Source organism: Lynx canadensis, chromosome B4 (assembly GCF_007474595.2).
Source record: "Lynx canadensis isolate LIC74 chromosome B4, mLynCan4.pri.v2, whole genome shotgun sequence".
In the NCBI taxonomy this organism is placed as follows: domain Eukaryota; kingdom Metazoa; phylum Chordata; class Mammalia; order Carnivora; family Felidae; genus Lynx; species Lynx canadensis.
In genome coordinates, this window is record NC_044309.1 from 31,518,902 (window position 1) to 31,540,030 (window position 21,129).

Sequence of the window (21,129 nt, forward strand, 5' to 3'; positions counted from 1 at the left end):
TCAAATTTGAACAACTTTTAACAAGTACAACTTTCAGAGAGAATATTTTTGTTTCCTTTTCACATCAAAGCAAATGCATATGTAATGCTAATGAAATCCAAAAAGTGAGAGAGCCAGAGGCTGGGACACTGGGTGTCCCAGAGGTGGGACACTGGGAAGCATATCCATATTCCAGCATATCCTAGAAAGCAGGAGCATTGCAGAGGAGTAGGGTCTATGAACTCAAGAAGGAGAGCCAATGTGCCAAAACAACAGTGGCACATAGTGAGCATTCCATACATAGTTGTTGAATGAATAAATGATTGAATCAATACACGAATAACGGCACATAATGGAAATGTATTCCTTATATCATGATCAAGCTGTAGAGATTAAAATAAAGAGAGGATTATAGTAGTAAAAGTGAGTTTAAATATATATAATATACTTCACAAAGCATATGTAATATGCAATATTATATATTATATATATGTAATTTATGTGTGTATTTTTAAACACAACAAACTGAACAAAGGATTACATCAACAAAGATGAGGATAATGTTTATATTAGGAAGACTAAGTATTTTTTAAAAGCAAATATTTCCTAAAGAAATTATAATATGGTAAAATAGAATAATAAAAAAACACATGTGTTCTGCTAACAGCCCATATTAAAATAGGCTAAAATGCAAAATAGCTTTGGGAAGAAACTAAGCCTTTGAGCAGAGATGGGTAAAGCCAACCAGCAACGTTCCTATTTGGCCAGTCCCTCAGAATGCCCATCCCTGGAGGATAGGGCAGCCCCAGCCAAGAAGGACAAAACAGGTATGTGTTTATATAGACAGCCTTGGACAACATTGGCAAATCACAGTAAGAGCCTTTACATAGCTAGCAATTTATGGTTTGAAAAGAACCGTATATAGTGCTTCTCTATATGGTTCTTTGCAAATGTATACCTTTCAAATGAAGAATCGTATACAGCATTTCTTTTGATCCTCAAAGAGATCCTGTGAGGTCTACAAGTATAAAAAACTGGCCTTCGGAGCAAAGACTTGACTTGGGTCACCAGCCATCATCAACCACCAACCTGTGCCATCAGCCTGCACCCCCTGGCTCCCAACTCTGTGCTTTGCCCAAGATTCCTTCCCTCCCTTCCCACAGAAAGATTGCCTTTCCCCAGAGCATCCAGGGCTCTGGGCTTTTGCTCCCCTCCCCTGCCTTGCTAATACTATACACAGTCATTTGCTGGGCACATTCTTCCACTTCCAGGGACTTTGCTGAGGCCCACAGGTACTATTAGTATCACCACCGACAGATGAGGACACTGAGGTTCAGAGAGATGAAGTAACGTGTTTAGAGTCACTTAGCCAGTAAGCGGCAGAAGTAAGGGACACTGCATGGGCTTGCTTTACTTTGGCAACACCAGACCTCTTCTCTCCCATTACCTGCCTTCCTTCATTCTTTCTGTTAGTATTTATTGAGCAACTTCTATTGTTCTAGGCACTATAGATACAGCACAGCATAAAATACTATCCTTGCTGTCATGGAGCTCACATTCTGATGGGGGAGTGGGGAAGAGATGAAACAAATGAAATACATAATAGGTGATAGATGCTGAGAAGAAAACCAAAGCATGATAAGGGCACAGAGAGTCATGGCCAGGGGTGCTATGAGAAGGGTGGTCTGAGAAGGCCTCAGTGAGGATGATATTCCAACAGACATTTGGTTAAATGAGGGAGGAGGTCATGCAACCACCCAAGGAAGGCAGTTCAGGCAGAGGTCTCTAGATGCAAAAACCTTGAGGATGTTCTGGAAACATCAGGGGCGGCCATGAGGTTGAAGCCTGAGGAGGAGGATGGAAGAGAATGGCAGGAGGAGGTCAAAGAGATAACCAGGAATCTGGTCATGTATGGCCCTATCAGCTAGATAAAGATTCCCTCCACCCCAAGAGGTGCAGGGGAGTTTTGAACAGAGGGGGTTGTCACCTAGCCTGTGCTTCAAAACCTCTCTGGTGGCCAGGCTGAAAATAAATTGCAGGTGGACAACTGCCATTACAGATAGGAGGCCACTGAAAACCTCAGGGCGGGGAGCCGGTGGGCAGTGGGGGAGTGATAACTGGAGGAAGGGTTGTTTCCTTGCAAACTAGAGACAACAGCATTTCTACTGGATTGGGTGTGGGTGTGCAAAGAGGAGAGGTCAAGGAGGTCTTGGCCTGAGCATTCAGCTCAACCTTAGCTGCACATTAGGTCACCTGGGAGAGATTTAGAAATCTGATGTCTAGACCGCACCAAGTACCAAAACTGACTAGGAACTCTGAGGTGAGAGAAGGTGCCAAATTTTTAAAGCTCTCTGGGTGATTCCAATGTGCAACCATGGATGATAACCACTAAAGATGGAGATGCCATAAACTGAGATGGGGAAGCCTGGAAAGGAGAAGCTGGCTTCTCTCCATTTTCTCAGGGACCCTGGTCCTGGTTGCAAAGCTGATGAATACACCTATTATTAGTATGGTAATGACCATTAACTTGTTAACATGTCAGTGTGCTTGGGAAAGCTGGAACTCAGCTTTTTCAGACAGTGCTTTCGTCTAAAGTAACTACTGATTCTTAAAGCTGCAAGTCATTTGATCCTCATTTGATCCATCTCTCATAGAGTCGCACTCATGACATTGTATTATATTTACTGGAATTCAGGACCCATCCCCCCTACTTGTCTATAGGTGCCAGAGGTCCCATGGATGCATTCGGCGAATGGATGAAGGACTCCGGGTCATGTGTATTGGTAGCCCCTTGGGATCAGTTGGCCTGAGAAAGGGGTTCTCAAACGTTCCTCCTAAGGAGGAGACAGGTGTAGGCACAAACTCAGGGGAATTGTGGGAGTGCTGAAGGACTCTAATTTGTACCTGCTCTGGGGTAGGCAATGGATAACCAATCCAGGTTCAAATTACAGCACATGCTTGGTCAGAAAGGAATGCATTTTAACAAGGGAAGAAAATATATATTATGAGCAGAACCAGGAGCAGAATATGGCAGTAGAAATTATATGAAGACAGAATTAAAGTCGGCACAAAGAATTTTCTATTAAAGTCTAGCCAAATGTTTGTACACTACCAGTTGCTAGATAACAGCTAGGGATATTGTAGGAAGGTTCCTACTTTGGTTGGAAATAGGGGGACCCAGGGCTCTCCATTTGCCTAAACTGAAGTGGGTGCCAGAATGCAGGGAACTGGGGAAGTCCCAAGCTGGTTTGTCACCTGGGCTGGAAAGTTGAACCAAAGATTTGTACTTAACTAGGTGCTCAATAAATATCTGTCAAGTGAATCAAATGTTATGATTCTAGGAATTTTTTCCATTTGTAATTAGTGAATAAATTTGTTGGGTTTTTATTTGTGGGGAAAGCTTATATTAAGAATTATTTAGTTTAAAGGGGAGTATGGGTTGCTCAGTTGATTGAGTGTCTGACTTCAGCTCAGGTCATGATCTTCGGGTTCGTGAATTCGAGGCCCATGGGGCTCACTGCTGTCAGTGCAGAGCCCAGTTCTAATCTTCTGTCCCCCTCTCTCTCTGCACCTCCTCCGCTCTTGCTATCTCTCAAAATATAAATAAATAAAACTTTAAAACAAAAAGAATTATTTAGTTTAAAGTAATAGAACCCATCCAAGTAAAATGGAGCTCATGGGAAGGTTATAAAGGACTCGCACAAATTAAAAGTCAGAAAATCAGGCAGGCCTTAGAGGGGTGGGACAGGGAAGTGGAAAACTATTTGGAAATAAGGTCAAAGTCACTCCCTCTCCACCTCCCTCGTCCTTCCCTTCCACTTCTCCCTCCCCCTCTTTTCTCTGCTACTCTGCCTTTTTAACCCCTTCACTTACACTGGGCTCACCATGGCCTCACCCAAAAGAGTCTAAGCCCCAAATTAGCATAACCTGTCTGTTTTGACCATCACAGCAAATTAGCTCAGGCCCTCCGTTCCACATTCCTGAGAAGCAGTAGCTGATTGGCCCAGGTGTATCAGAGGCAAGATCCTGCTGTGTGTTGTGCTATCCCTTCAAGGACTGTGGAAGTTTCTCTAAGTTTAGAACAATGGTTACCTCTGGTGGGAAGGGAAGGAGGGTGGGGTACACAGGTGGCTTCAACTACTCCAGTTTGTGTGTATTTCTTAAACTCCATGCTGGGTTTCCTGGTGTTTGTTATATTATTATTATTTTTTTTTTATTTTTTTAAATTTTTTTTTTCAACGTTTATTTTTGGGACAGAGAGAGACAGAGCATGAACGGGGGAGGGGCAGAGAGAGAGGGAGTCACAGAGTCGGAAACAGGCTCCAGGCTCTGAGCCATCAGCCCAGAGCCCGACGCGGGGCTCGAACTCACGGACCGCGAGATCGTGACCTTGGCTGAAGTCAGACGCTTAACCGACTGCGCCACCCAGGCGCCCCTATTTTTAATGTTTATATATTTTGAGAGGGAGAGAGAGCAAGCAAGCCAGCATGGGGGTGGGGAGAGAGAGAGGAGAGAACGAATCCCAAGCAGGCTCCTTGCTGCCAGAACAGAACCCGATGCAGGGCTCAAGCCCATGAACCTCGAGATCACGACCTGAGCCAAAATCAAGAGTCAGCCGCTCAGCTGACTGAGCCACCCAGGCACCCCAGGTATGTAATGTTTTAATACCGTTTTGAATGTCTGAAAACTTTCCTCAAAGTTTCAAAATAAAAAGAAGGGGCTCTTCTTTAAATAAAAAAGAAGAAATGCATAAAACTGCACGGATATAAACGCATACATTATCTACCAATGGTCAGCTCTTAATAAGATTATTAGGTAATTTTCTGTTAATCCTTTGGTTCTCAAATTCTTGCCTTGTTAACTGATAGACACGGCTTTATTCAGGAGCTGGTGATTCATTCATTCATTCATTCAACAAATGTAGATTGAATGCCAACCATAAGCCAGGGGTGGTGGGAATGCCTGGGTTTACAGAAAAAAAAAAGAGGGCCTGATTCTGAAACAGGGAGACAGATACAGCTAGGCAATGCTTGGAATGCAATTCTATTGTTTTTAAATCTGAAATGAACTTCTATTTGTAAGTTTCCCACAGTTACTATATAGGAAAATTCCAGTTATTCAGGAGACAATTGTCTTTGCATTAGCAAGAATCACTTGAGTGGTCCTTCTTGGTAATGGAAAGGCAAGGAAATCAAAAAGCACTTGTGTGGGTATGCCAGACAGAGCTGCTTTTCCTAATTCTGCTAGGCATACTGGGGAGGTGGGCAAATTTGAGTGGGGCACATAGAACTTCCTGGGAGGAAAGGGAGGGACGAATTGGCTGTGGGTACTGTGTTTTAGAAAGTTTCAGATTTTTTTTTTAAGTTCATTCATTTTGAGAGGAAGAGAGAGGGTCAGGGAGGGGCAGAGTGAGAGGGAAAGAGAATCCTAAGCAGGCTCCACACTGTCAGCACAGAGCCCTACACAGGGCTCGAACTCATGAACTGTGTGAGATCGTGACCTGAGCCTAAATCAACAGTCGGACTCTTAACCGGCTGAGCCACCCAGGCGCCCCTGGAAACTTTCAGACTGAGGTGCCTTCAAGAGAGCCGCCGGTAGAAAGAACATCAGTATCAGGGTATGAGGGGTGTCTTAGGTCTCCCTCCAGAAACAGACACGGAGGATTCATCAGTAAGTGGTTTCCTGAGCAGGCAGCGCCAGGGGAGAGGGGGAGCAAGGACTGACGGGTGGGGAGGGGGGAGGGATATGCTTCCAGGCAGTGTTCCCAGAGGGTAACTTCATGGGGATCCCACAGGCAACTCTGTAGTGTAACCTGCCTACCCTCTGAAGTGGGAGGGAGGGATCCTAATGGATCTCAGCAGAACCCTGTCATTAAATGCCACAAAAGAGTAATGCTGGCCAGTGAGCAGGGTGTGGTGCTAGGGCTTGTGTGGTCACAGGATGGGTAGGCAGTTGGGGTCTAGGAGCTAATCTCGTCCCAGCCTGAGGCTAGGCCAAGGAGCCAGGCTGGACATGCCCATTCTGACACACTGAACCCGAGAGTGTAGTCTGGACCCACAATGTGAACTGAAGGCAGTGGACATTGATCTACCACAGTGTGCAGGTCAGTTTATTTCTTCCTTTCCCCCTTCTTTCTTTTTTTAAAAATGTTTGTTTATGAGAGAGAGAGAGTGCTTGTTGGGGAAGAGCAGAAAGAGAGGAGGACAGAGGATCTGAAGCAGGCTGTGCTGGCAGCAGAGAGTCCGATGGGGGGCTTGAACTCACAAACCATGAGCTCACGACCTGAGCCGAAGTCAAAGTCGGAAGCTCAACCAACTGAGCCACCCAGGTGCCCCTACAGGGTCAGTTTCTAACAACGGGAAGCAGCAACAGCTAAACAACAACAGAGTGAACTACAAAAGTAATCAGAAGCTCCAGATTATTCTTGTCAAGGTATTTGGGATCAGGACTAGCCTCCTCAACCTGAAGATCCCTGAGGTTATTGGACAATTTGATGGGGGAAGAGCCTCACCACAACCCCAGGCAGGGAATAAGCTTCCTGGAAGTCTGGCAAGTAGAAACTAGAACCAGTGCTGACATGAAGGATGAGGCACCGTGACTTCATTTTCACCCAAGCTGGTGAAGCAGGTCGTACCAGTTACACACCGAAATAGGGAAATAATTTCTCATTATGATAAGTGCTATGGCTATAAAACGCAGGTTAAGATGAGAGAGAATAATGGGAAGTTATGGTTGGACTTGGAAAAGAGGGGGTCAGAAGCCTCTCTAAAATGTGGTATTTCAACAAAGCCTGAAGGAACCAGTAGTGTGTGTTGGAGGGGGAGCTGGTAGAGGAGAACCTTTACAATGAAAAGGTGTGTGCAAAAGGCCATTTACTCTACCTGGGAATCCAAAATAAAGTGAGTATGACCCTGTAATAGTAAGTGAGGCGAAAATGGCTCCAATGAGGCTCAAAAGAATGGCTGGGGCCAGGCCACAAAGAACCCTATGAACAATAGCAAGGTTTGTGTTTTTTGTTTTTGGTCTCCCTGCCCCCCCCCCCCAAAGGATCATGATCATCCATCCATTGAAGGAATTATAGCAGAGAACTGACCTAATAAAACCTACCTTTAAAAAAATTGCTCAGGCTGTTGTGTGAATAAGACCATCATTCAAAGATCAGATTACTTGGATTCAAAACCCAGTTCTGCCACCTACTAACTGTATGATGAGGGCTGAACCACTTAACTTCTCTACACCTTGGTTTTATCAACTCCAAAATGCAAATAAAAACGGTACCCATTTTATTGGGTTATTATGAGGATCGAAAGACATAACATTTTATAAGCATTTTCACACATAGTAATCCTGGCACATAGTAAACACCCCATAAATGGTGGCCGATTTATGTTTTTTTATTGTGCTATTGTTATTACTGTTTTCAGTAGGAGGAGAAGGCTATTGGAGTCTTAGGAGACAAAAAGCAACCCTATCTTTCCCTTCTGAGTTTGGAACCAATTGAGAAATAAGACACAGAAGGTAACAGAGGGGTATCTATTGTATCTTACTGATACCTACTGTGTACCTACCATATGTATCTCTTACTGATAGTGACAATGAACACAAGCAGAGGAAAGCTTGTATTCTAGCATGGGTAAGGGTAATGAGACATGGGAGCAGAAATAAATAAATGCTTAAATTGGTAAGTTATGTTGTGCTTGAGAAGGTATCTCTCTTATTACTCATATTGAGAAAAGGTGCCTTTGATCAGCAGTCAGAACACCGTCCTCCTGCTTCCCCCTAATGAGACAGATTTACACATCTAATGAGAATACTGAGAGACCACAGCCTCTCCCTACCCCATCATTTCAGGGCTTTGGCTTCCCCTATAGCTTTCCATATAGAAGATAGAAGACCAAAGCTGGTCATCTTTCTTAAATCAACTGTAATGAAATGCACCCATTTAAAGTATGCGGAAAGATGAAGAAGAGGGTTTTGTTGTTTTTTTTTTAAGATTTTATTTTTTAGTAACCTCTACACTCCATGTGAGGCTCAAACTTACAACACTGAGATCAAGAGTCGCACATTCTACTGAGTCAGCCAGGCGCCCCACAGATAGATGAGTTTTGACAAATTTCTACATCTGTGTATCCATCACCACCACAATCAAGATATAGAATACTTCCATTACTCAAAAAAGTTTCCTGAAAGCACTTCGCAGAACCCCCAAAATACACCCAGACATATAATTTCTTATAAATGTAATTTATAATTTCTTATAAATTATTTCTTATAAATGTATAAGACCTATAATTTCTTATAATTTATTTATAAGAAATAAATTTTTCTTATAAATGTAACCATATCATATGTACTCTGCATCTTGCTGCTTTTTAAAATTTTTTTTAATGTTTATTTATTTTTGAGAGAGAGAGAGCACGCGCGCATATGTGAGCAGGGGAAGGGAAGAGAGAGGGAGACAGAGGATCTGAAGCGGGCTCCACCCTGACAGCAGAGATCCTGATGTGGGGCTCAAACTTACCACTAGATGATGACCTGAGCCAAAGTCACGCTTAACGGACTGAGCTACCCAGGCACCCCAGGATCTTGCTGCTTTTGCTCAGCATATTTTTGAGAGTAACCTAAGTAGTTTTTTGTATCTATTGCTGAGGAGTATTACATTGTATGGATATACCACAATTTGTGTATCCATTCATCAGCTCAGGTTTGGGCTATTTGGGAATTGCTTCCAGGTTTGGGCTATTATGAATGAAGCTGCTGAGGCTATTTGTGTAAACGTCTCTGTGAGCATAAGTTTTTATTTTTCTTGGGTAAGTGCCTAGGACTAGAATTTCTGGGTTATATAATGAGTATATTCTTAACTTCATACGAATTTGTGAGCTTTTTCCCAAAGTGACCATACCATATTTACATTGCCTCCAGCAGTGTGTGAGAGTTCCTGTGTCTGCATGCCCATCAACATTAGATTTGGTCAGTCCTTTTCATTTTAGCCCTTCTGGTGGGTGTGTAGGTCTATTTAATTGTGGTTTAATTTACTTCTCTGATGACTAATGATATTGAGAATCTTTTCGTGTACTTATTGACCATTCCTATGCTTTTATTTTTTTTTTTTTTGGTAAAGTGTCAGTTCAAATATTTGCCCATTTTAATTTTTTTTTCAACGTTTTATTTTTATTTTTGGGACAGAGAGAGACAGAGCATGAATGGGGGAGGGGCAGAGAGAGAGGGAGACACAGAATCGGAAACAGGCTCCAGGCTCTGAGCCATCAGCCCAGAGCCCGACGCGGGGCTCGAACTCACGGACCGCGAGATCGTGACCTGGCTGAAGTCAGACGCTTAACCGACTGCGCCACCCAGGCGCCCCAAATATTTGCCCATTTTAAAATAAGGCTTTCCCCTCTTCTCATTATTAACATGTATGAATCTTTTACATGCCCTGGAAACTCATTCTTTGTCAGCTATATGGATTGTAAATATTTTCTCCTCTCTATACACTGCCATTCATTTTTAAATAAATTTTTAAGGAAAGATATTTTTTTAATATTAATGAAATACAATTTATCAATTATTTTCTTTTGTATTATTTGTACAAAATACTATTCCTATCTAAGGAATCTTTATGTACCCCAGCTAAGCATGGATTTTCTTCTAGAAGTTTATTTATTTATTTTAAATTATTTTTAACTTCGTTTATTTATTTTAAGAGCATGAGTGAGATAGAGGGAGAGAGAATTCTAAGCAGGCTCTGCACTATCAGTGCAGAGCCCAAGGTGGGACTCGAATTCATGAACCCTGAGATTACGACCTGAGCTGAGATCATAATTATTGTCAATGAAGTAAAAGAAACATGCTTTCAACAAATGATAATCTCAGCAAACAGAAAATCTCACCAGAGATATAGATACATTAAAACACACACACACAAACACACACACAACTAAATGGAAATTCTAGAACAAAAAAAATGTAATTTCTGAAATAAAAATTTCATAGGTAGACATAGCAAAGACTAAATGACATGCAAGATAGGTCAATACAAATTATCCAAAATGAAGAACCGAGAAAACAAAATTTTAAAACATTTAAACATTTAATTCAAGGACCAGTTAAGTGATATACAATGGCCCAGTGTTTGTATAATTGGAATACCAAAAGGAGAAAAGAGAGGGGGCACCTGGCTGCCTCAGTCATTAGAGCATGTGACTCTTGATCTCAGGGTCATGAGTTCAAACCCCATGTTGGGTGTGGAGGCTACTTAAAAAGAAAGAAAGAAAGAAAGAAAGAAAGAAAGAAAGAAAGAAAGAAAGAAAGAAAGAAAGAAAGAAAGAAAGAAAGAAGAAAGAAAGAGAGAAAATGGGCAGAAAAAAAAAGATTTGAAGAAACAAAGGCCCAAATTTTCCTAAATTTGATTAAACATATAACTTTCCAGATAGAAAATTATAAACAACCACCACACAGAATAAACACAAAGAAGTACCTGAGGTGCATCCAAGTCAATATGTCGAAAGCCAAAAATAGAGTATTTTGCAAGCAGCAAGAGAAAAACAACATATTACATACCAGAGAATAGCAATCCCATTTCTACTGACTTCTTATCAGAAACCATGGAGGCCAGGAGAAAATGGAAGAACATTTTTACAGTGCTGAAGACAAATTTTGTCAACCAAGAATTTTATACTCAGTGAAAATATCTTTTAAGAACACAGATGAGATGAACAATTTCCAGATAAAGTAAAATAAAGATGACCCATCACCATAGGACCTGGGCTATGAGAAATGCTAAAAGAAGTTTTTAGACTGAAGAGAAATGAAATGAAGCTGCAATCTTCAAAACAGAATGAAGAGCAGTGGAAATGTTAATTACTGGTTAATACTGGGCTATACACAAAAGCTGGGATTCCAAAATCAGACAAAAACATTATAAGAAAAGAGAACTACAGACTAATATCCTTCATGAATAATGACAGAAATCTTCTCTTTTTTTAACATCTATTTATTTTTGAGAGAGAGAAACAGAGAGGAAGAGGCATGAGTGGGGGAGGGGCAAAGTGGGGGTGGGGACAGAGGATCCAAAGTGACCAGCAACGAGCCTGATGCAGGGCTCAAACTCACTTATCATGAGATAATGACCTGAGCCAAAATCAAGAGTAGGACATTTAACCGACTTGAGTTAAACGTTATACCCTGCTTGGAGTTCACATTTGATTAACACCCCAAAAATTAGTCAATATAAGTGATCATTTTAATAGAATAGAGGATAAAACCACATTACCATTTCAGAAGATGCAGATAAAGCATTTGATTCACCAAATCTAATTTCCTATTCAGAAAATTAGTAATAGAAAGAAACTTACTTCAACCTGACTAAGGTCCTCTGTGGCAAACCTATAGCTAATATCACACTCAACGGTGAAAAGTTTATGGAAAGCTTAATGATTTCTACCTAAGATTGGGAACAAGGCAAGGATGTTCATTCTTACCACTTCTGCATTATATTGAAGATCCTAACTAGTGCAATAAGTTACAAAAAAGAAAGGAAAGGTATAGAGATTAAAAAGAAAGAAAACTCTAAGAAATCTATAAAAAAATCAACTATATTAATAAGTGAATTTATCAAGGTTGTACGATATAAGGTCACTTTTCAAAAATCAATTGTATTACTATTGATTGACAATGAATAATTAGAACACCAAACCTTTTTAATTAAGTTTTTTATTTTAATGCTAGTGTAATTAACATAGTGTTATATTAGTTTTGGGTGTACAATATAGTGATTCAACACTTCTATACATTACTCAGGGCTCATCATGATAAGTGTATTCTTTAATTCCCATCACCTATTTCACCCATCTCCCACCCACCTCCCCTCTGGTAATCATCAGTTTGTTCTCTGTAGTTAAGAGTCTGGTTTTTTTGGTTTGTCTCTTTATTTTTTCTTTGTTCATTTGTCTTGTTTCTTAAATTCCACCTACAAGTGAAATCATATGGTATTTGTCTTTCTCTGACTGACTTATTTCACTTAGCATTGTGCTCTCTAACTCTATCCCTGTTGTTGCAAATGGCAAGATTTCATTCCTTTTTATGGCCAAATAATATTCCATTATATATATATATATATATATATATATATATATATACCCCATCTGCCTTATCCATTCATCAATTGAGGGACACTTGGGCTGCTTCTATAATTTGGCTATTGTAAATAATGCTGCAGTAACATAGGGGTGCATATATCCCTTTGAATTAGTGTTTTTGAATTTTTTTGTTAAATTGTTTGAATTTTTTTGTTTTGTTCTAATAGTAGAACAATTTTTTTTTATTTTTTTAATGTTTATTTATTCTTGACAGAGAGAGTGTGTGTGTGAGCAGGGGAGGGTCAGAGAGAGAGGGAGACACAATCTGAAGCAGCCTCCAGGCTCTGAGCTGTCAGATCGTAGCCTGATGTTGGGCTTGAACTCAATAACTGTGAGATCATTACCTAAGCTGAATGCTTAACTGACTGCTTAACTGACTAAGCAGATGCTTAACTGACTGCACCACCCAGGCGCCCCAAACACTAAATCTTTATAGCTATAAAATAACATCAGAAACAAGAATAAAATTAAAGAAATGTATAAAAGACATGTATATTGAAAACTTCAAAACATAGCAAAGGGAAATTACTGCAGAGCTACATAAATGGAGAGGTATGACATGTTCATATATTGGAAAACTCAATATTATTACAATGTTAATCCTCCCTAAATTGATTTGTAAATTAAGTGCCATCCCATTTGGAATCCTAATATACTTTTTTGAAGAAATTGACAAGGTGATTTTAAAATTCATATGGAAATGCAAAGGATAAGAACAGCCAAAACAATTTTGAAAAAGAAAAACGCGGGATGAGCACTGGGTGTTGTATGGAAACCAATTTGGCAATAAATTTCATATTTAAAAAAATAAAATAAAAAATGAAATGTACATCTATTTGACTTTTATCCTGGTTTGCAATATTTGCTAAAATAAAAGTGGCTCTGATTCTCAAAAAAAAAAAAAAAAAGAAAGAAAGAAAAGAATAAAGAAAAACAAGGTTAGAGAACTTGTACTGAGGCAATACTTTTTAGATTTCTCAGTGTTCTTGTATAGTCCAAACCTCCTGAACAACAGAAATAGATGTGCTATAAAGATAGAGAATATCGACTCTTATCCCCACAGTTGTGGGTGTTGAACCTGACAGATTTGTCTCCTTCACAATAGAGCCATCTGCTCCTATTCAAAGAGTAATGAAACTCTTTATTGCTTCTGAAGCTGGATATCCACATTCTGAAGTAAGGAACCCTTCCTTCCTCCCCCAAACAGGGAGAAGATAAGTTCTCTCTTTCTCTCTCTCCCTCTAAGGGGAAAAAGAGGAATGGATATTCGTGCTTCTACATAGATGCAGAAATTCTCAATTTTGGGGGGCCTTTCCTGTGGTGCAACCTTACTGTCTGTGTTGGACACATCTGGCTGTCCTCACATCATCTGTGAAAGACAGTGATACTATGGCCACTATTAAATAGTAAATAAAGGTGCAGTCATTATCTATATATCTGTGTATCTATCTACCTAAACTATATTTATAAATATAAAGCTTTGAACGTAAGGTAGCATCTCAGACTTACAGTTTCTGGCTTAACACTATCTGCTTTCAAGACTTAGTATAGAGCTAAGTAATCAAGATAGTGTAGTATTGCAGTAAGGATAGTCATTTAGATAAATGAACCCACATCTCTATAGTCAATTTCTTTATTTATTTTTTGTTTTAAATGTTTATTTATTTTTGAGAGAGAGAGAGAGATACAGAGCACGAGTGGGGGAAGAGCAGAGAGAGAGAGGGAGACAGAATCTGAAGCAGACTCCAGGCTCTAAGCTGTTAGCACGGGGCTCAAACCCGTGAACTGCAAGATCATGACCTGAGTCAAAGTTGGACTCTTAACCAACTGAGCCATCCAGGCACTCCTATTTTTTGTTTTAATAGGCTTCATTTTTTAGACCACTTTTGGGTTTACAAAAGATTTATTGCAAAGTACAGAGAATTTCCACAAACTCCTCCCCCCAACACATAGTTTCCCCTCTTATTTACATCTTGGACTAGTGTGATACATTTGTTACTATTGATAAACTAGTATTGATACATTATCATTAACTGAAGTCCATAGTTTACATTAGGGTTCATCTTTATGTTCTATATTTTATGGGTTTTAGCAAATATATTGTACATATACATTTCATAGTAATACAGAAAAGCTTCACTGCCCCCCAAATCCCTGGTGCTGACCTATTTGTGCCTCTCTCCCTTCCCCTTGGAACCTACCAGTCTTTTTCCTGTCTCCATAGTTTTGCCCTTTCCAGAATATCATCTAGTTAGAATCACACAGTATGTAGCCTTTTCAGATTGGCTTCTATCTTTTAGTAACTTTCCTCCATGTCTTTTCATGGTTCCATAGCCCATTTATTTTTAGCACTAAATAATACTCCATTTTTTCCAGATGGACTGCAGTATATACATTCACCCACTGAAGGACATCTTGATTGCTTCCATATTTTTGCAATTGTGAATAAAGCTGCTATAAATATCTATGTGTAGGTTTTTGTGTGAACCTAAGTTTTCATCCCTTTTGGGTAAATACAAAGGTGCGTGATTGCTGCCTTCTAGAGTAAAAGTATGTTGTTTTAGAAACTGCCAAACTGTCTTCCAGGCACGGTACCATTTTGCATTCCTATCAGCAATAAATGAGAGTTCCTGTTATTTCACATCCTTGCCAGCATTTGGTGTTGTCAGTGTTTTGGATTTTGGCCATTCTAGTGGGTGTGTGGTGATATATCATTGTTGTTATAATTTACAATTCCCTAGATACATATCATGTCGAGCATCTTTTCATATGCTTGTTTGCCATCCTTACATCTTCTTTGGTGAGGTGTCTGTTCAGACTTTTTGAATCATTTAAATTAGGTTATGTGCTTTCTTATCTAAGTGTTTGTGTGTTTTGGATACTATTCCCCTGTGATCTGTGTTTTGCAAATATTTTCTCCCAGAGTGTGGCTTGTTTTTTCATTCTCTTAATAGTGTATTTTACAAAACAGATGTTTTTAATTTTAATGAGGTCCAAGTTAATGATTTGTTCTTCCAGGTGTTGTGCTTTTGGTGTTAAATCTTAAACAGTCATGACCAAATCCAAGGTCATCTAAGATTTTCTCCTAAGTTATCATTTAGGAATTTTAGAGTTTTGTGTTTTAAATTTGGTCTATAATCCATTTTTTATTTAATTTTTGTGAGGGGTGTAAACTCTCCACATGGAAGGCTGGAATTGGGTATCTTCCTTCCTCCAGGTTGATTAGGCTCTGGTAAAAATAATTTCCATTGAAGGAGGGTCTTGTTTTTTGTTTTTTTGTTTTGTTTTTTTTGTTGTTGTTGTTTTAAAGATTAAAAGTATTTTATTTTATGTATTATTATTATTTCAATATATAATTTATTGTCAAATTGGCTAACATACAGTGTGTACAGTGTGCTCTTGGCTTTGGGGGTAGATTCCCTTGGTTCATCGCTTACATACAACACCCAGTGCTCATCCCAACAAGTGCCCCCCACCATGCTCTTCACCCATTTCTCCCCTTTCCAGGCCTCCCCCCATCAATACTCAGTTTTTTCTCTGTATTTAAGAGTCTCTTATGCTTTGCCTCCCTCTCTGTTTGAAACTATTTTTTCCCTTTCCCTTCCCCCTATGGTCTTCTGTTAAGTTTCTCAACTTCCACACATAAGTGAAAACATATGATATCTGTCTTTCTCTGACTGACTTATTTCACTTAGCATAATACTGCCCAGTTCCATCCACGTTGTTGCAAATGGCAGGATTTCATTCTTTCTCATTGCCAAGTAGTATTCCATTGTATATATAAACCACATATTCTTTATCCATTCATCACTTGATGGACATTTGGGCTCTTTCCATAATTTGGCTATTGTGGAAGGCACTGCTATAAACATTGGGGTACATGTGCCCCTATGAATCAGCACTCATGTATCCTTTGGATAAATTCATAGTAGCTCTATTGCTGGGTCATAGGGTCATTCTATTTTTAATTTTTTTGAGGAATCTCTACACTGTTTCCCAGAGTGGCTGCACCAGTTTGCATTCCCACCAACAATTCATGAGGTTTCCCACTTCTCCACATCCTTGCCAGCATCTGTTGTTTCCTGAGTTGTTAATTTTAGCCACTCTGACCAGTGTGAGGTGGTATCTCAGTGTAGTTTTGATTTGTTCTTCCCTGATGAGGAGTAACGAACATTTTTTCATGTGTCTGTTGGCCATCTGGATGTCTTCTTTGGAAAAGTGTCTATTCATTTCTTCTGCCCATTTCTTTACTGGATTATTTGTTTTCAGGTGTTGAGTTTGGACAGTTCTTTATAGATTTTGGATACTAACCCTTTATGTGATATCTCATTTGCAAATAATTTCTCCCATCCTGTCGGTTGCCTTCTAGTGGGAATGAATCCCACTTGATCATGGTGAATAATTCTTTTGATATACTGTTGAATTCGATTTGCTAGTATCTTGTTGAAACTTTTTGAATTCATGTTTATCAGGGATATTGGCCTGTAATTCTCATTTCATGGGGTCTCTGTCTGGTTTGGGAATTAAGGTAATTCTGGCTTCATAGAATGAGTTCAGAAGCTTTCCTTTCATTTGTATTTTTTGGAACAGCTTGAGAAGGATAGGTATTATCTCTGCTTTAAATGTCTGGTAAAATTTCCCTGGGAAGCCATCTGGCCCAGTACTCTTATTTGTTGGGAGAATTTTGATTACTCATTCAATTTGTTTGCTGGTTATTGGTCTGTTCAAATTTTCTATTTCTTCCCATTTGAGTTTTGTTAGTGTGTGGGTGTCTGGGAATTTGTCCATTTCTTCCAGGTTGTCCAGTTTGTTGGCATATAATTTTTCATAGTATTCTGATAATTGTTTGTATTTCTGAGGGATTAGTTGTAATAACTCCATTTTCATTCATGATTTTATCTATTTGGGTGCTCTCTCTTTTCTTTTTGAGAATTCTGGGTACGGGGTTATCAATTTTGCTTATTTTTTCAAAAAACCAACTCAGATTCGTTGATATGTTCTACTGCTTTTTTGGATTCTATTATGTTTATTTCTGCTCTAATCTTCACTATTTCTCTCCTTCTGCTGGCTTTGGGGATTTGTTTGTTGTCTGTTTCTAGTTCCTTTAGGTGTGCTGTTAGATTTTGTATGTGGGGTTTTTCTTGTTTCTTGAGATAGATCTGGATTGCAATGTATTTTCCTCTTAGGACTGCCTTTGCTACATCCCAAAGGGTTTGGACTGCATGTTTTAATTTTCATTTGTTTCCATATATTTTTTAATTTCTTAATTGCCTGGTTGATTCATTCATTCTTTAGTAGGATATTCTTTAACCTCCATGCATTTGTAGGCTTTCCAATTTTTTTCTTATGGTTGATTTCAAGTTTCATAGCATTGTGATCAGAAAATATGCATGGTATGATCTCATTTTTTTTTATATATATTGAGGGCTGCTTTGTGACCCATTATGTGATCTATCTTGGAGAATGTTCCATGTGCACTCAAGAAGACTGTGTATTCTGCTGCTTTTGGATGAAAAGTTTTGTATATATCTGTCAAGTTCTTCTGGTCCAGTGTATCATTCAAGGCCATTGTTTCTTTACTGATTTTTTGCCTAGATGATCTGTCCATTGTTGTAAGTGGAGTATTAAATCCCCTGCAGTTACAGTATTCTTATCAATAAGACTGCTTATGTTTGTGATTAATTGATTTATCTATTTTGGTTTGTTCAAGTGGGGAGCATAAACATTTATGATTGTTAGCTCTTCTTCATGGATAGACCCTGTAATTATTATATAATGCCCTTCTTCATCTCTTGTTACGGCTTTTAAAGTCTAGTTTGTCTGATATAAGTATGGCTACTCTAGCTTTCTTTTGACTTCTAGTAGCATGATAGATGGTTCTCCATCCTCTCACTTTCCATCTGAAGGTGTCCTCAGGTCTAAAATGGGTCTCTTGTAGGCAGCATATCTTGTTTCTTTCTTTCTTTCTTTCTTTCTTTCTTTCTTTCTTTCTTTAATCCATTCTGATATGCTATGTCTTTTGATAGGAGCATTTAGTCCATTTATATTCAGAGTTATTATTGGAAGGTATGGATTTAGTGTCATTGTGTTTTCTTCAGGTTTCATGCTTGTGGTGGGGTCTCTGTTTTGTAGTCTTTGCAGCATTCTACTCACAGAGTCCCCCTTAGGATCTTTTGTCAGGCTGGTTTAGTGGTCATGAACCACTGGTCAAAAACCAGTTTTTGTTTGTCTGGGAAAGCCTTTATTTCTCCTTTTATTCTGAATTACAGCCTTGCTGGATAAAGGATTCTTGGCTGCATATTTTTTCTATTCAGCACATTGAATATTTCCTGCCACTCCCTTCTGGCCTCCAAGTTCCAGTGGATAGGTCTGCTACTACCCTTATGTGTCCACCCTTGTAGGTTAAGGCCCATTTGCCCCTAGCTGCTTTCAGAATTCTCTCTTTATCTTTGTATTTTGCCAGTTTCACTATGATATGCTATGTAGAAGATCTATTCTTGTTAGATCTGAAGGGAGTTCTCTGTGACTCCTGGATTTGGATGTCCATTTCCTTCCCCAGATTAGGGAAGTTCTCAGCTATGATTTGTTCAAGTAAACCTTCTGCCCCTTTCTCTCTCTCTTCTTCATCCAGAACCTCTATGATAAGGATATTTTTATGTTTCACTGAATCACTTAGTTCTCTAATTCTCCCCTCATGGTCTAGTGTTTTCTTATCTCTCTTTTTCTTGACTTCATCATTTTCCATAATTTTATCTTCTATTTCACTTATTCTCCCCTCTATTTTCTCCGTTCACTATCACTACATCTCGTTTATTTTGCATCTCAATTACAACATTTCTTAATTCGTTGTGGCTATTTCTTAATTCCTTGATTTCTGTGGCAAGTGATTCTCTGCTGTCTTCTATGCTTTTTTCAAGCCCAGTGATTAATCTTATGACTATTATTCTAAATTCTTGTTCAGTTATATTGTTTATGTCTGTGTTGAGCAGTTCTCTAGCTGTCAATTCTTCCTGGAATTTCTTTTGAGGAGAATTCTTCCATTTTGTCATATTGGCTAGTTTTCTGTCCCTTATATAGTTTTCTGTTTTAATAGCTTGTTATGAGTCCTGCACCTGCAAGCACTACTATATTAAGAAGGGTCATACACTATGCTCTAGAAATATGCTCTAGGCATATTTCTAAAAGGAAATGATTCAGGCTTTCAGGGTACTGTGACCTGTTAAGAAGGACATTTGGTGGGCTAGGAGGCATCTGCTGTCCTTTGTATTACACAGCATGAATGATTTTCTACACCTTTAGCAGGCAGCTTACTGTGTTAGCACTGGGGCTGGGGAATGGGGCCAGGGATCCTGTAGTTCCTGGTATTTCTACTACAGCTTGTTGAGGTAGTTGTAAAATCAGCATATTCCTAGGAGTACCTTGTCTAAATCATGACTGCCTAGTTCTCAGTTCATACTTGACTATCCAGTATTTCAGGGATTTCTCCCCCTTTGTGATGAACCTGCTTGAGTACATGCTTTGAGCACAGGTCTTGGTGCCAAGAGTTATTGGTTAACCCACAGCCCTCTCCCTACCTGCACCTGAATGGAGTGTGTCCCATGGGCCTGACAGGTAACCCAGCGGACAGAACGAGCAGTCACTACCCTTTGGAAGAAACCTCCTCAGGCAGGGTTCCTGTCTCAGGAGGACTTGCTCCTCTATGGTTTGAATTCAGCTGTAAGGGAGTGCCGTCTTCCCAGACTTTCACCTCCTGCCAGGCTTGCATGTGGACAAGTATGAATGTCCAAATACTCACCGCCAAAGGATGTTTAGATATGTCGGCTGGTTTGTACTTAAGTTATTCTGTTCACCTTTCCTCTCACCAGGGCTGTGGGCTCTCAGGCAGCACACAGGCAAAGAGTTACTTCTGTTAAAAGTAAGGAAGGATGGGAGACCCGTGTGACTCAATCAGTTGAGTGTCCCACTTTGGCTTAGGTCATGATCTTGTGGTTCGTGAATTCAAGCCTGCATAAGGCTCTGTGCTGACAGCTCAGAGCCTGGAACCTGCTTCAGATTCTGTGTCTCCCCCATTTCTGCCCCTCCCCCATTCATGCTCTGTCTCTGTCTCTGTTTCTCTCTCTCTCTCAAAAATAAATATTTTTTTTTTTTTTAAGTCGGGAAGGTTGGAGGTGGGAGCAAGAATGCGGTTTCAGGGAAAATTTCCAGGGGAAAAAATCAGGTTTGTATACAGAAGCAAGTTAGAAAGCAAAGAATTGGGAGCTTTTCATTATAAATAACATTATGAAGAATTGACAGCAACCTCTCCTAGATCCCAGATATACCAGGATTAGAGGAGAGAAGGTACACTTCAATCACTCCGGCCAGGACACAGAATGAAAGCCAGCTTGCAGAGGGCAAGCTCAGACCTGCACAGGCTTTCCCTGGCTTTCCCTTTTACTGGCAGGTTATAGTAGGCTCTGCCACTTTGAGTAGAAGAAAGAAGACATGCAAATTAGAAAAACAAGAGATCATTCTAGAATATCAATATCAAAATCTGGGCTAGACATACATTGGAGATATAGTCTGATCAGAACACGTAAGGTTGTGGCAGGAAACAAATTCCACTTTTAAAACAGCAGGACAGTGCCTTTATTTCTGAGTACTTTGATGGCTCCACCATCTTAACAACAAAATCCAAAGACACTTTAGGATTGGTGGATATGTATCTTAAGCCCTACCATTTTCACCTCATCAACAAACTTGAGATAAAGAAATGTTCACCCAAGTTTAAGCCATAAGAGCAAAGATGAATAAAATTGACTTCATTCCACTGGAATGTCCCAAGTTCAATTCACAAACATAGGGGACACCTGGTTTAAGATAAACTTTGTCCCCAGGAGACACATTCATGGAGAGTCTTGGCATCCTTAGCTGGTGTTAGGGCTCCACACTCTGATGGGCTTTGGAGCCTCCCCGGTGACACTGGAGTGATGGCAAAAGCTCCACACCACAACTTGGTCAAGTGCATGAGGCA